Source organism: Pseudophryne corroboree, chromosome 11 (genome assembly GCF_028390025.1).
Source record: "Pseudophryne corroboree isolate aPseCor3 chromosome 11, aPseCor3.hap2, whole genome shotgun sequence".
NCBI classification, from domain to species: domain Eukaryota; kingdom Metazoa; phylum Chordata; class Amphibia; order Anura; family Myobatrachidae; genus Pseudophryne; species Pseudophryne corroboree.
Genome location: NC_086454.1, coordinates 52,395,841 through 52,413,302, shown reverse-complemented (window position 1 = coordinate 52,413,302; position 17,462 = coordinate 52,395,841).

Here is a 17,462-nt window from a genome sequence, read left to right as displayed (position 1 = left end):
CTTTTTTATGGTCTGTACCGATTTTTGGCTCTCCAAACTTCCATTGGAAGTATGGGTAAAGGGGCGTGATTACCTGTGGCCACGCCCCCTTTTCTAATTTGTACCGATTTTTATGTGTAAAATGTTGGAGGGTTTGTATTTTATTAATCCTAATTCTTTATTTAAATAGCCCAAACATATTGCATATTACAGATGTTGAATAATACCTCTTTTCCACTCACTTGAAAATTCGGAGTTATTGCCACATCCCAGGATTTTTGTGCGTGGAAAAGGCTCCACCCTGGTCCAGTCACCTAGGAATCCTTCCCAGTTACCTAGCAGGGTTTTACATGGTCAAGACCCGGGTGAGCTGCTGTGTAAACGGGTAACCTGAGTTTACAGCATGGGAAGAGCCGCATTCCGACACAAGAAGATGATGTTGGACCAGGGACTTTGGTGTAAAAGAGGTATAATTCACCTTACTCCTAGGGGAGCTTTGTGTAAATTATCCACCATAACTGGAATCCATTTTTTCTGCAGCGGGGTACACTGTGATTCCACAGGGAATTACATCGGGGTGAAGAGTTGGATCTTGATCCGAGGCGCCAACAAGCTAAAAGCTTTGACTGTTCCCAGGATGCATAGCGCCGCCTCCTCTATATCCCCGCCTCCAGGCACTGGCACTCAGTTTGTAAGTTGGTGCCTGCAGAGCAGGCAGCTAACAGGGAGGGCTGCGCTAGGCAGCCCTGAAAAGAGCTTTTCAGAAGATAGAAGACTTCAAGGGCCGCAGCACAGGCACTTAAAAGTGCTATATGTCATACTGACATATCGTGCTGTGGCTCCCTCACCTCCCCCAGCGGCGCTGTATACTCCCGCACCCTGGTTGCCGGGTCCTTACAGCGGAGGGCTCCGGATTTCTTCAGGGCACACACATTTGCCGCTGCTCTCCAGGATCGCGTGGCCGCATCATAGGGAGGAGGTACGAGGGTCCCCCAGGCGGGACTTGCTGGAAACCGTGATCCGGCGCGGTCTCTAGGAGACAGGGCTCGCGCGTTGGCTTGGACACTGTGGCCGTACAGGGACCCCACTAGACCACCAGGGCAAGGGGCACAGGTTGGATTCCATAAAAATCAGTTTTAATAGGTCCTGCAGTACCCGGTGGTGAAGTCCAGCAAGGGGATAAGGCCCTGACCTGTAGCCCCTCCCCCAGCCCCAGGCGCCATTTACTGCAACTGTTCCTGCCATGGAGCTGCATCTCTCTGTCTCCCTCACTCCCTGTCAGCGTTTGGGTGCCATTACACACATGCTGAGCTGATTCTGGGACTGCTGGGCATTGTCTCCTCTGTAAAGCCGCCTGCCTCATCAGCGCTGTGCATTTACAGGACACTTAGGTATTCTACATGTAATTTAGACAGTGTTAGTTAAGAACAAGTGCATTGCTACAGGGATATTTAGTACAAGTATCCTGTGATATACATCCAGTCTTTACTGTGCATTGTTATATCTATATACATACATACATAGCTTTACTTGGTAGTACAGTGCTTAGTATTGCTAGTCCAGTGCAGTTTTATTGTTGTTTGTAATAATTTCTGCATTTTACATGTGACTGTGTGTGTGCCAATAGCTGCTGTGTGGTCTCTATACCGTGTATCTCACACGTATTGCTATCCCTATATTCTGTACCCTGAGGGGGCTAAGTGCATCAGGGTTCTCATATAATAAAGTGTTTCACAGGATATACTTATTTGGTATTTTTCTCTGTGTTTTAAAGTCACCGCATACCTCTTAAATCCTCTGTTTTTGCTCTGCTTGCAGTCACACTATACAGGGTTTTTTTGTCAGGTAATTTGTCTGCTTAAATTGTACTATTACACCCTAAGGTTAAGCTTAAAAGTAATGTCCGCTAAACAGGGTGGTAGCTCCATGGCTGATCCTGCACCAGGCAGTGCTGACGCCATGGATTACCCAGAGGAAAACATAGCAGCTGAGGGTTCAGGTACTGGGGGTTCTATACCCCACAGTCAGTCTGCAGCAACGGGGGGAAATCAAGATCCACCTTGGGCTGCTTTCTCTAATTTACTGACTACACTAGTAACTAGACGTGCGCCCCCTATGGGACCTCCTGTGCCATTACAGCCACATATTGTCCCTGCAGTTAATCCGCCATGGGCAGATACTCTGTCCTCTCAGTTACAGCAATTAAATCAGTCTCTGGCTAAGCAAAATCCTAACCATCGTCCACCTAAGACCAAGGGGTTATCTAAACGGGCCATTACTTCCTCACAATCCACACATGTTTCGGATACTTCATCCGATGAAGATGGTGTATATACTGACCACTCAGACACTGATGCAGACGCTTCTGATGGGGAATCTCTAACACGAGTGGATGTTCCTGACCTCTTGGAGGCTATCAGGCTGATTCTTCAAATTGATGATGACGAAGAGACTCCAGCTACCTCTGAGAAACCAGATATGTTTAAACGTCAGAAGGTTACTAAATTAGTTTTACCCCATTCTGACTAGTTGGTTGACATACGTCAGGAATCCTGGGAATATCCAGGAAAGAAATTTTCCCTGTCTAAAATAATTCTAGCTCGTTATCACCTCGCTGCAGAGTTAAGTAAATATTGGGAAACACCTCGGCTGGGGACTGTGGGCCCTAATGGCCGCGTGAAGTGCCTCTAACCGGTCTGTCATGGTTTTCATGAATTGAACAATTTGTGACTGAGCGGACTCCTGAATCTCCAGGCGTGAGAGAATGTTGACCGTAGCATCGCTTCCGGAGGCCTGGTTGCCTGTCGGATCCATGGGGCCAGTGCTTACTGTCAGGACAGGCTGTGGTTGTGGATCCATTGGACTTTGACCAATCGAAGAAGCAGATGCCCCTGAGTGCTGGAAACAAGGAGGATAAAGATAATTCCTTTTCATTTATTTATTAAGGATAATAGATCAGAATGAGATTGTAGAAAGACTGAGACTAATAAGTTCAGGACTGGGAAACTGCAGGGAATGAAGTCACTGAATGAAACGAGGCCAAGATAGAAGAACTGTGTGGGATATACTTAGGATGATATAAGGACGAGACTGCAGAACTGTGAAGTTGAGTTTGTTGAATGATGCGAAGGCGAGGCTGAAGAACTGTGAAGACTGTTGGCCAGATGATGTGAAAACGTGAATGTGAGACTGTGAAGACTGATTGCTGAATGATGCGAGGACGTGAATGAAGAACAGTGATGACTGGTTGCTGGATGATGTGAAGACGTGAATGAAGAACTGAGAAGACTGGTTGCAGGATGATGCGAAGACGTGAATGAAGTACTGTGAAAACTGGTTGCTGGACGATGCGAAGATGTGAACGAAGAACTGTGAAGACTGGTTGCTGGATGATGCGAAGACGTGAATGAAAAACTCGGGCTGAAGCTTGCGAACCACCGTGAGAATCCTACGGAATCCAAAGGCACCGGTGGGAGAGCGGTTGACCGTGACCGCGCACTGGAGAGCTGGCATGCATTGTGCAGCGAGAGTCGGCTGAAAAGTCTGAGAGACTAATGGGACCAATAACAAGAGACGCACAGAACAAACTGTGGGAGCACAGAGCTAAGGCACAGAGTAACCACAACAAAGCACTGGCACAGAATGCAATAATCCCAGCCTATTTATAGGCAGCAGAAAAACAGGATTGGCTGACACTCACCCATCGTGCTCATTGGTGCTGCCCTTGGTCTCCAACATGGCCGCTCCCAGCACTGCAGACACGCCAGGGAGCTGCAGGCCACTAGGTCCTCCCCTCAGCCTCCGGAAGCTATCATTCCCACCACCGACCCAGCCGCGGCCACAGAGCGCCACAGGCAGCTGCACCGGCAGTGGACGGATCCCGGGACCTGCGTCGGTAAGCAGCGTGACAGTACCCCTCCCTCTGAGGGTGGTCTTCGAACACCTTCGAGCTTTGTTAGGGTTCTTGGAATGAAAGTTCTGAATTAACCTTGGAGCATGGACATCTTCAGCAAAAACCCAAGACCTCTCCTCGGGTCCATACCCCTTCCAGTCGAGAAGATATTGAAGACGTCCATAACGATGACGAGAGTCTAGAATCTCTCTAACCTCAAATTCCTCATCTTGTTGACTGCGAATTTTAGGAGGTTTGGGCAAGGCTTTACGAAATTTGTTGAGAATCAAAGGCTTCAGAAGTGATATATGAAAAGCATTAGGTATCTTGAAGGAAGACGGCAGTTTGACTTTATAAGACACAGGATTAAGCACTCTTTCTATAGGAAAAGGACCAATATACCTGGGCGCAAATTTCATGGAGGGTACTTTGAACTTGAGATTGCGAGTAGAAATCCAGACTTGGTCCCTCACCTTGTAACTGAGCACTGCCTTTCGTCTTTTATCAGCAAAGGATTTATAATGTATGGAAGTTTTAACAAGAGACTTGCGTACTTGAGTCAAAATCTTACAAAGTTGCTTGAGGACTAAGTCAGCTGCTGGCACTTCCTGAGGTGGAAGAGGTTGAAATTCTGGTACTCACGGATGGAAACCATAGTTGCCATAGAACGGCGTGGATTCAGAAGATGAATGAAAGAGATTATTATGAGTGAATTCTGCTAGCAGAAGATAGTCCGACCAATCATCTTGTGAAAAGGAAATATATAAACGAAGGAAGGTTTCAAGATCTTGATTTACTTGTTCTGTTTGTCCATCCGACTGGGGATGATATGCTGAAGAATGATTTAGTTTGATGTTTAGGGAACAACAAAGTGCTTTTCAAAACTTGGCCACGAATTGCGTGCCCCGATCCAAAATATTTTCTAAAGGAAGACCATGCAGCTTGAAGATCGCAGAGATTAATAATTTGGCAAGTACCTGGGCCGAGGGCAGTCCTGTTAAAGGAATGAAATGCGCCATTTTTGAAAATCTATCCACCACTACCCAGATGGTATTTTGTCCCTTTGACGAGGGTAATTCAGTTATAAAATCCATCGAGATATGCAGCCAAGGCCTTTCGGGGGTGGATAACGGATGTAGCAGACCAGGTGGCGGGCCCTTTGGTTTTTTGTGTTGGGCGCATTTAGGACAAGCGGCTATAAATTCTTGAACGTCAGTTTAGTTCTAAGACGTGGCCACCAGTAGGACCGTTGAATGAATTCAAGAGTCTTGCGGACCCCAGGGTGACCCATAAAAGATGACGCATGAGCCCAAATTAACAGCCGTTTCCGGAGATTTGGGGCCACAAATGTTTTCCCAGGCGGGGGTACAGGAACTGCAGAAATCTGAGTCGTTAAGAAAGAGGTTGGACTTACAATACCTTGTTCACTTTTTAGATCACTGGATTCAGAAGGACTGGAAGAGGGCATCAGCTTTTTTATTCAAGGATCCTGGGCGATAAGTGAGCTTGAAATTAAACTGGGTAAAAAGAGAACCCACCTTGCTTGCCGCGGATTGAGACATTGCGCTGTTTGAAGATAAAGAAGATTTTTATGATCAATGTATACTGTGATAGGATGTTGAGCTCCTTCTAAAAGATATCTCCATTCTTCGAATGCTATCTTAATGGCAAGCAATTCCTGCTCCCTGATGGCGTATTTTCTTTCGGCAGGCAGGAATCTTTGAGAATAATAACCACATGGATGGACCTTCTTTTCCTCATAAACTTGGGATAAAACAGCCCCAACAGCCTCTGTGGAAGCATCCACCTCCACGAGAAATGGACGATTAAGGTCAGGTTGACGAAGAATGGGAGCAGATGGGAAGGCTTGTTTTAAACCGAGAAAGGCTCTAGCAGCTTCAGGAGTCCATTTCAAAGAATCCGCTCCCTTACGCGTTAATGCCGTGATGGGTGCGACCAAGGTGGAGTAACTCTTAATAAATTTCCTGTAAAAATTGGCGAAGCCAAGGAAGCGTTGAATCCCTTTGAGAGTCGTGGGAGTTGACCAGTCACGAATAGCATGAACTTTGGCAGGATCCATCCGTAGCTCTGATCCGGAAATGATGAACCTCAAAACTGGAATGGATGCTACCTTGAAGGTGCATTTCTCTAATTTACAGTATAACCGATTCTTCCTCAGTCGAGTTAACACTTCCTTGACTTGGCAACGATGGGACTCTAGGGGGTTTATTTACTAATATTCGTGTTTTAGCCGTTTTTAAGGGTGTTTGATCTCGAATGGTATCGGGTGCATTTTACTGCAACTTTTTGAATCCTGATACGGTCATTTACTAAGCTGCCGAGTTTTCCACATTCGTTTTTTCCGATGTCGATGTGATTTGTAATGTCAGGCAGTGTTTTACGGGAGTGATGAGTAAAACACTGCCTGACAAAACACAAGGAATCCCGGCCGGATCTGTGAGATCCGTGCAGGGCTTCATTGTGTACCTTTAAAAGGTGTTTAAAGTGTTAAAAATCTAGAAAAAAAATGTGTGGGGTCCCCCCTCCTAAGCAAAACCAGCCTCGGGCTCTTTGAGCCGGTCCTGGTTGAAAAAATATGGGGGAAAATTGTCAGGGGTTCCCCCATATTTGAACAACCAGCTCCGGGCTCTGCGCCTGGTCCTGGTGCAAAAAATACGGGAGACAAAAAGCGTAGGGGTCCCCCGTATTTTTTGAACCAGCACCGGACTCCACTAGTGAGAGAGATAATGCCACAGCCGGGGGACACTTTTATATAGGTCCCTGCGGCCTTGGCATTAAATCACTAACTAGTCACCCCTGGCCGGGGTACCCTGGAGGAGTGGGGACCCCTTAAATCAAGGGGTCCCCCCCTCCAGCCACCCAAGGGCCAGGGGTGAAGCCCCAGGCTGTCCCCCCCCCCCCCATCCAAGGGCGGCGGATGGGGGGCTGATAGCCAAGTGTAAAAATAAGAATATTGTTTTTTGTAGCAGTACTACAAGTCCCAGCAAGCCTCCCCCGCAAGCTGGTACTTGGAGAACCACAAGTACCAGCATGCGGTGGAAGAACGGGCCCGCTGGTACCTGTAGTACTACTGCAAAAAAAATACCCAACAAAAAAACAGAACACACACACCGTGACAGTAAAACTTTATTACATACATGCACACCTACATACACACATACTTACCTATGTTCACACGAGGCTCGCTCCACTTCTCCATGTCGAATCCTCGGGGTACCTGTGAATAAAATTATACTCACATAATCCAGTGTAGCTTGTGTCCTGTTTGTAATCCACGTACTTGGCAAAAAAACAAACCGAAAAACCCGATGCACTGAAAGGGGTGCACTGAAAGGGGTCCCATGTTTACACATGGGACCCCTTTCCCTGACTGGCGGGACCCCCCGTGACTCCTGTCAAAGAGGGTCCCTTCAGCCAATCAGGGAGCGCCACGTCATGGCACTCTCCTGATTGGCTGTGCGCTCCTGAACTGACAGTCAGGCTGCGCACTGAAGATACAATGTAGCGCATAGGCGCTACATTGTATCCAATGGTGGGAACTTTGCGGTCAGCGGTTGACCGCGAGTAACCTCAACCGCTGACCGCAAAGTTCCCACCATTGGATACAATGGAGCGCCTATGCTCTACATTGTATCTCTGCCGTGCGCAGCCTGACTGACAGCTCAGGAGCGCACAGCCAATCAGGAGAGTGCCACGACGTGGCGCTCCCTGATTGGCTGAAGGGACCCTCTTTGATAAGAGTCACGGGGGTCCCGGCAGTCGGGGAAAGGGGTCCCATGTGTAAACATGGGGCCCCATTCAGTGCGTGGTTCGGGTTTTTCGTTTTTTTTTTTTTTTTGCTAAGTACGTGGATTACAAGTAGAAGAGGACCGATCTACACTGGATTGTGTGAGTATAATTTTATTCACAGGTACCCTGTGGATTCTACATGGAGAAGTGGACCGACCCTCGTGTGAACATAGGTAAGTATGTATGTATGTAGGTGTGCATGTATGTAATAAAGTTTTACTATCACGCTGTGTGTGTTCTGTGTTTTGTTGGGTATTTTTTTTGTAGTAGTACTACTACAGGTACCAGCGGGCCCGTTTTTCCACCGCATTCTGGTACTTGTGGTTCTCCAAGTACCAGCTGACGGAGGTGGCTTGCTGGGACTTGTAGTACTGCTACAAAAAAAACATTATTCTTTTTTTTACACTTGGCTATCAGCCCCCCATCCACCGCCCTTGGATGGGGGGACAGCCTCGGGCTTCACCCCTGGCCCTTGGGTGGCTGGAGGGGGGGGACCCCTTGATTTAAGGGGTCCCCACTCCTCCAGGGTACCCCGGCCAGGGGTGACTAGTTAGTGATTTAATGCCAGGGCCGCAGGGACCTATATAAAAGTGTCCCCCGGCTGTGGCATTATCTCTCTGACTAGTGGAGCCCGGTGCTGGTGTTAAAAATGCGGGGACCCCTACGCTTTTTGTCCCCCGTATTTTTGGCACCAGGACCAGGTGCAGAGCCCGGTGCTGGTTGATCAAATATGGGGGAACCCCTGACAATTTTTTCCCCATATTTTTTCAACCAGGACCGGCTCAAAGAGCCCGAGGCTGGTTTTGCTTAGGAGGGGGGACCCCACGCATTTTTTTTCTAGATTTTTAACACTTTAAATTTTTTTTTAAAGGTGCACAATGAAGCCCTGCACGGATCTCACAGATCCGGCCGAGATTCATTGTGTTAATGTCGGCAGTGTTTTACTATTCACTCCCGTAAAACACTGGGCGAAATTACGAATGACATCGACATCGGAAAAAACGAAAATGCAGAATACGACAGCTTAGTAAATGTGTCGTAAAAAATTCAAAAAGATGCAAATTCACACATTCGATGTCATTCGTGTTTAATCTCCCTCCAAATCGACACAAATACGAATTTTAGTAAATATACCCCTGTGTTGTAAATGGCATATTGGCAAGTTTACGTTTCTCCTCAGACCATTTCAATTTCTTTTTTTGGGTCTTTTACTGAACTTTGGCTTTTTGGATTTTACATGCTCTCTACCATCACAATGGGCATCGGCCTTGGCAGACGACGTTGATGGCATTTCATCGTCTATGTCATGGCTAGTGGCAGCAGCTTCAGCACTAGGAGGAAGTGGTTCTTGATCTTTCCCTATTTTATCGTCCAAATGTTTGTTCTCCATTATTTTTCTTGAGTTATATAACACAATATGCGGCACAGGAATGACTGATGGCCAGGACACTACCACTGGTCTGATGCAGCACAACACAGCAACACTGTAAGGGACTTGTTGTTATTATTATTATACGTCAGCAGTGGACATATAGCAGCAGCGTATACCACTGTGACTGCCTGGTCACTGGAATGACTGATGGCCAGGACACTACCACTGGTATGATGCAGCACAACACAGCAACACTGTAAGGGACTTATTATACAGCAGCAGTGGACATATGGTAGCAGAGGACAGCACCACTGTGAATGGTCACTGGACTGACTGATGCACAGGACACTAGCACTAATCTGATGCAGGACAACACAGATAATTATACAACAGCACTGGGCATATGGCAGCAGATGACACCACCACTGTTGAATGGTCACTGGACTGACTGATGCCCAGGACAACACAGCAACACTGTAATGGACTTATTAAACAGCAGCACTGGACATATGGCAGCAGAGGACACCACCACTGTGACTGGACTGATGCAGCACAATACACCACCCTGAACTGATGCAGCACAACACAGCACACTATACAGTAGCACTGGACATATGGCAGCAGAGGACACAACCACTGTGACTGGACTGATGCAGCACAATACACCACCACTGGACTGATGCAGCACAACAGAGCACCCTGCACAGCAGCACTGGACATATGGCAGCAGAGGACACAAGCACTGTGACTGGACAGATTCAGCACAAGCCACGGACACTGAGAGAACGGAGACACGTCCTCTGTGTACACTCTCCAATGCCAGAATGAAAATGGCGGGGTTGCGCGGCTCCTTATATGGAATCCAAATCCCGTGAGAATTCGACAGCGGGATGATGACGTTTTGCCTCGTTCGGGTTTCCGAGTCAGGCGGGAAAACCCGAGCTGGCCTCGGAACCAGGTTCAGAGTGTGAAGTTCGGTATGGTTCGGTTCTCTGAGAACTGAACCCGCTCATCTCTAATTATCTCCTATATAATAGCCCTGTGACTCTGTGCCTGGACCTCTAATGCTGGGCGTGGCTAGGAGCTCTCATTGGGTTAGCAGCAGGTCTATCACTCCCAGTCCACAGCTGATTGGGCGAGAAACACCCTCCCACACAGGTTACTTCCAATGGGAGGCTCTGCCCTTTGCCTGCTGTGTTTTCACAGAGCAGGATTAGCAATGGGACTGATGGAGCTGAGCTCCAGCCCCACACCCCAAAATACATACCTCCCAACTTTTAATCTTTGTAAGTCGAGACACTCTGCGCGGTGTAGCCGCATGCGTCCCAAACAGGGGTGTGGCCTCGGATGGGCGTGGCTATGACAGAGTGGGCGTGGCCACGCGCTGAGGGTCCATTTTCGGTATTTTGGGGGCGTGCCCAGCGCTCCCTGAGCAGCATACCCTCCAACAATTTACACATAAACATTGATACACATTCGAAAAGGGGGCATGGCCATGGGTACAGCAGCGTGGCCATGCCTCTTTTCATATACTTTCAATGGAAGCTTGGAGAGTCAAAAAATGGTACAGACCATAAAAAAAGGTCCTGTACCTGCCAAAAAGGTACAGCTGGAGGGTATGCCACTGCATGTGCATCAAGTCTCTGCGCTGTAGATAGGGAAAACATCCTTTTATTGCAGCATCCTATGTCCTGCTGCCAGTCCGCCTGCCCCCTCCGCCATCAACAATCCCCACTCCCTAGCTGTGGTGCAGGTGGAACAAAAGCTGCTGCGGCCACCGGCATAGATGTGTATAAAAGAGGCGCAGCAGAAGGCTTTCATAGCCCACCCTGCGCCGCATACTCTTTGAGGTCCGGAGCCTCCTCTGCGCATGATGTCACAGAAGTGCTTCCCCGCCACAGCCGCACCCAGATCCCCAGAGGCCCTGACTCCGCAACACAGCACCTGGGCTGCCGGCCTGGAAGCCCCGAGATGGCTAATGTAACGGATAGAGTGGGTGATATCGCGGAGGGTAATGTCTGGACGCTGAATCAATGTAAAAGGTGACAGTGCTTTGCAGTGCAGTGCAGTGGGTGTGCAGTCAGGGCCGGTGCTACGGTGTTCGGCGCCCCCCTACAAACTATAAATTTGCACCCTCGCATACTTTACAAAGGCACAGCACACATAGGCCCTCATTCCGAGTTGTTCGCTCACTAGCTGCTTTTAGCAGCATTGCAAACGCTAGGCCGCCGCCCTCTGGGAGTGTATCTTAGCTTAGCAGAATAGCGAACTAAAGGTTAGCAGAACTGTTACTAAATAATTCCTCGCAGTTTCTGAGTAGCTCCAGACTTACTCCTAGATTGCGATCACCTCAGTCTTTTTAGTTCCTGGTTTGACGTCACAAACACGGCCTGCGTTCGTCCAGCCACTCCCCCGTTTCTCCAGCCACTCCTGCGTTTTTACCTGGCACGCCTGCGTTTTTTTTTAGCACACTCCCTGAAAACGGCCAGTTTCCACCCAGAAACACCCACTTCCTGTCAATCACACTACGATCACTTGAGCGATGAAAAAACGTTGCTCGAGCTTTTGTAAATCTCCAAAGTTTTGTGTTAAATTACTTAGCGCATGCGCGCTTCGTACCATGCGCATTTTCCACCTAATCGCTGCGTTGCGAAAAATGGCAACGAGCGAACAACTCGGAATGACCACCTTAATACCCCCTGTAGTAGAGACACTTACACATGTAACGCCCCCTGAACCAGTGACGCTTACACATGTCACGCCCCCCTGTACCAGTGACGCTTACACAAGTAACACCCCTGTAGCAGTGACGCTTAGACACGTAACGCCTCCTGTACCGGTGACGCTTACACACGTAACGCTCCCTGTACCAGTGCCGCTTACACACGTAACGCCCCCCCTGTACGATTGATGCTTACACACGTAACGCCTCCCTGTACCAGTGACGCTTATACACGTAACGCCCCCTGTAGCAGTCCCGCTTACACACGTAACGCCCCCTGTAGCAGTGACGCTTACACACGTAACACCCCCTGTACCAGTGACGCTTACACACATAATGTCCCCTGTAGCAGTGCCGCTTAGACACGTAACGCCCCCTGTACCAGTGACGCTTACACATGTAATGCCCTCCTGTACCAGTGACGCTTACACACGAACGCCCCCCGTACCAGTGACGCTTACACACGTAATGCCCCCTGTACCAGTGCCGCTTACACACGTAACGCCCCCTGTACCAGTGACGCTTACACACGTAACCCCCCCTGTACCAGTGACGCTTACACACATTATGCAGCAGTCACACATACACACACAAAAGACATATATATATATATATATATATACACACATGGAGATCAGCAGCACTCTATCCAGGAATATAATATATTCAGTAAGCCGGTGCCCTCCAAGTAACTACCCCAAATGAGGTGTCCATAGATACATGTAGCAGTCAGCGGCACTCACGGCTCCCAGGTAGGGAAAAGAAGACTCTCAGTCGTTGTGCGGTCAACGTTTCAATGTAATTAATCTTTACATTTTCATCAGGACATAAAACATACAACATGGAAACACATACCTTTATACCTGTCCAAGGGGAGTCCGTGGCGCCAGCCGCCCGCCGGGTCTCGGTCCTCAAATGATGACGTCACTGAGCCGCGCCGGCCGCGGCGTCACGGAGAACCCCGGACCACCTGTGTATACTGATTGCAGCCTGAGCCGTGTGAAAAAATAAAAACACAAAACATAAACAAAGCTCTGACATGCTGGAGATACAATTGAAGATTTAGCAACATATGAAACTTGCCAGAACAGGAATATAGCTACATAAAGAAGCATAAGAGAATACAATGTAAAGCATGCTATATTATAAGTATGGGGAGTAGGATCCAAATCAATTAACCCAATAGATATTCCCACTTAACCTTGTAAAGGAAATGCAATACATTTTAAAGAAAGCTTCGCCTGTTGCAATAGTATGATGTTAAAGTGATTTAGCTATAAGGGTTAAACAACTGATGTGGCCAAAAATGATGTAAAATCTGTCCTTTGACCCACAATTATTATAGATTTAAAGAAAACAGTTTAAACCGAGTGCTCGTTGAGTCCTCTAGGTGACAGGGTATCTAATAAGAAGATCCACCTGGCTTCAGCTTTAAGTAACTTAAGTCCTCTATTACCACCTCGTTTGAGGGTGGGGACATGATCAATTATTTGGTGTTTAAGGACGGCTAATGAATGCTTGGCGTTTAAGAAATGTCGTGCGACGGGTTGATCGCTTCTTCCCGTAGTTAAGGCTGCTCGGATGGATGTCCTATGCCCAGCCATGCGTTCTTTAAACGAACATTCCGTTTTGCCAACATAGTGTAGCCCGCAAGGGCAACTTAATAAGTAAATGACAAACTTGGTGGAACATGTTAATCTGTAACGGATTTTAAATCGTTTGCCTGTGTATGGATGGCAAAAACTGGTACCTACTATCATGTGATTGCATGTAGTGCAACCCAAACATTTTACGCATCCTGCCCTTTGCGGATTTAAAAAGGAAATGGTAGGTGCCTTGGCTAATGGGAATTGGACGTTAGTTTTGACCAGATGGTCTCGCAAGTTGCGTCCCCGTTTATAGGCAGGCATAAGACTGGTGTTAGATAGTGAGCTAAGTTGTTTATCGGATTGTATAATGGGCCAGAAGTTCTTGCTAACATGATTGATTTCATGGCTTAAAGTGTTAAATTTATTAACCCAAATAAATTTGTTGAGACCTGTTTTTTTCTTGGTTTGTAATAATTTAGACCTAGGGATTTTCATAACTTTAGTTTTAATAGATTGCAATTCAGACAGTTGATATCCTCGGTCCACAAATTTTTCTATCATTTTATCTAATGCTATGCTCACTTTTGTCTGGTCACTAACTATCCTGCGTACTCTCAACATTTGTGAGTACGGGAGCCCTTTACGTAATGGTAAAGGATGATGACTGGAGGGAAGTAGAATATTATTGCGATCAGTCGGTTATACGTACATGTCAGTTATAATCTTGTTGTCAGAAATCATGATCTGTACATCAAGGTAATTGACGCTAAACTTATCAGTGCTGTATGTCAATTTGACAGGGGATGATGATCCGTTATGCTTTTCAATGAGTGTTATCAATGACTCTGTGGTACCAGTCCATAGGACCAACAGGTCATCTATGTTGGTAATTAGAGTCCTTACTGCCGAAAGGCCCTGGTCATGATCCAGTGATGAAACACTACTGCAAAGAGCCGCCGCTGTTTGGTTATCGGCGCAGCCATAATTTGAAAGATGAAGTTACTTTTTCCGACATTAGCCCCAGAGTGGGCAGGGGGAACAGGTGGTTGCAGCTTCAAAAAGGTGCCTTTAAGTGCCATGGCTGTGCTAATTGCAGCTTTATGATGACAGGAAAAACTTGCAGTCATCCAATTAAAGGAACAACTTATCCGTTACGCCATCGGATGTCGTGTGATACTAAATTTGTGACCTATATGATTGTTTGTCCCTGTAAGAAAATATATATAGGGAAAACAATACGTATGCTTAAAGAGAGGATCGCTATGCACAGATCATCAATTAAAAAGGCATATCAGAAAATTGATGGGAACACACCACCGGTGGCGAGGCATTTTGTGGACTTTGGGCACAAATTGAGTGAGTTTAGGTTTATGCCCATAGATCATGTGCCTCCCTTGAGAAGGGGAGGTGATAGGCACAAGCTTTTATTACAGCAGGAGTGTAGGTGGATATATATGTTGGATGCGTTGGCTCCAAGTGGACTTAACGAGGAATGTTCATTTGCCCCCTTTATATAGTACTGGTATTGAGTGGATTCTGATGACCCTGAATATGGTATATTCTCAACAACTTTTAGTATGATGATTCTGTTGAGAATATATTGTAGATAGGATTTGTTTACCTTGGGATGTGATTAATGATTATTGTATATCGTTTTTTCCTTATGGATGTTGTGCAGGTCTGGGTGTCCACATTTTAATGCCTTTGGGACTGATGGGGTTATATACCCCATGGTAACATAGTGGGTAGATGGTTTAATAACAATTGGTTCCCATTGGCATTGGTGGGCGCCCACACCTGCACAATATACTGTGTATTTATATATTTTTGTTTTGATGTATATAATTGTGTAGTTGATTAGGTACTAGAGGTGATGCTGCATGTGATAACCGGACCTCGCACGGGCGCCCTCCACCCGTGTTTACTTCCAGGCTGTGGAACGCATGATGCGGCTCAGGGACCCGAACTTCCGGTCACGTGACGCATCCTTATGCGTGTCACGGACCCGATCTTCCGATACGTATTAGCCGGCATGCGTTACAGCTACAGCGGCAGAGGTCCCGAGATGGGGGTGTGGCGGTTCCTTGATGGCTGGTGGGTGGACGTGTGAGACGCAGGTGTTGCAGGTAAGCATCATTAGGTGAGCTTAAAAGGAGCTCACAAGGGAAGCAGGTTATGCACTTTATACAGGCACTTATTTGCACAAGGCACTTTGGCACTTTATCTGACTGTTCCCCTGAAGATGGATACACCGAAAACGGCTGTTTGGGAGGTCACATGTGTTGTTCGAGCTTTCATACGATGAGTATACGCTGAGCCTTGTATCAAGTCAATATGCATTTGGAGTAAATAGCACGTTTTTGAAGAAATTGCAGTGTGCTGGTTCTATCTATACTGGTAGCTATGTGGCAGGATGGATATGAGAGACTATATATATATATATATATATATATACAAACACACACACATGCATACTGTACATACATTACACACATACACAGTCACACATATATACAGTATACACAGACACTGTATATACACACACACACTCACTCTCTTTCCAGACACTTATCTAATGAAGTCTGGCTGGCCGAAGCTGTAGCAGCTCATCCTCCTGTTGCAGCATGGTCCCGTCTAGCTCCGCCCCTTATTCCCATCTAGCCCCGCCCCCTTTGGCTCCCACCCGACCACTGAATGTCACACAGGGGAGGGGGAGAGGAGGCTTTGTGCTGCCGGCGCAGAGGGGGAGAGGAGGTTTTGTGCTGCCGGCGCCGCTGCATGTGTGACAGCAGCCGGCAGCAGCAGCAGGGATAGCAGCAGCAGCAGCTCAGCACAGGGATGCAGAGCAGGGATAACGCCTCTCCTTCCTGGTGCCTCCCTGCACTACATCCCTTTGCTGAGCGGCTAGCGCCGAGCCTGTGTGCAGTGTCACTGACACTGCACAGCACTCTCACCTTTTACATTGATTCAGCCAGTCACTAAATAATCTACAGCTCCCAGCAGCCCTTAGCGCCAAAGCATTCCGGCCATTAGGGCTGCTGGGAGCTGTAGTTTATTGCGTACATCTTCTTCCCTGTAATGCGGCGCGTTGGGACACCGGCGCTAACAATAGTGACTGGCTGCTGTGCGAGTCTCCGGGAGAGCCACTGCCAAAGGGAGGACAGCAGCTTAGCTGCCGACAGGAGGAGAAGCAGGATAAGCATTAATCGCCCCTGCCCGACTCAAAGTACTTCCGGGCCCCATCCACGGCACCCCCACACACCCCCTCCAGCACCCGTGGTAGCTCTGGACCCCCTCCCCCACCCGCAGCAACCCCACACCCACCCCTCCCGCCGCACCACCGCATTCACCCCTCCCTCATCCGGGGCAACCCCGCAACTGCTCCTCCCCACCCGCAGTGGCTCCGGACCACCACCCACGGCACCCACGCACCCTCCCCCACCTGCGGCACCACCGCAACCGCCCCTCCCGCGGCACCACTGGATCCCATCCGCCTCTTCCCCGCACCCCCTACTCCCCCAACCAAAGCATATACTATGTGATTCACCAGGTACTGCGTGCGCTGTTCACGCCGTTGCAAGGGGCTTCCACCCCTTAACCATCGCACGCCCTTTGTCCGTGCAATATTTAACCACTCACACAATTATGATTAGAGGTAATACTCCATATAATAAAAATATTGCACGCCACCAGGGTGTGCAAGGGTTAAGGGGGCATAGCCCCTTACGACAGTGTGAAGAGCGCCCATAGGGCGCGATGAATCACCTAATTTTATGTAAACTTCCTCAAATTAATTGGTGTACAGCCTCTCATTCAAACGTTCTAGAGCAGGGGTGGTCAGTAAGTGGCCCACCCATGTTCTAGAGGATATCTGATTGGAGTGACATTCATAGCTCTTGTGTAAGAGACCGGTAATTTATTTTACCTGAACAGGAATCGTTTATGATGCAAACTGCAGGTGGTTTTAGAGTAATGTTGTCCAAGGGGCATATTTATCACAGTCCGCATCTGTGTGTCACAACTGAGGGCCTGAGCTGACGGGAGGCAGCCTCAGTTGTAGGGGCTGAGATGTAACGGAACCTGGGAGGTTGTATCAGA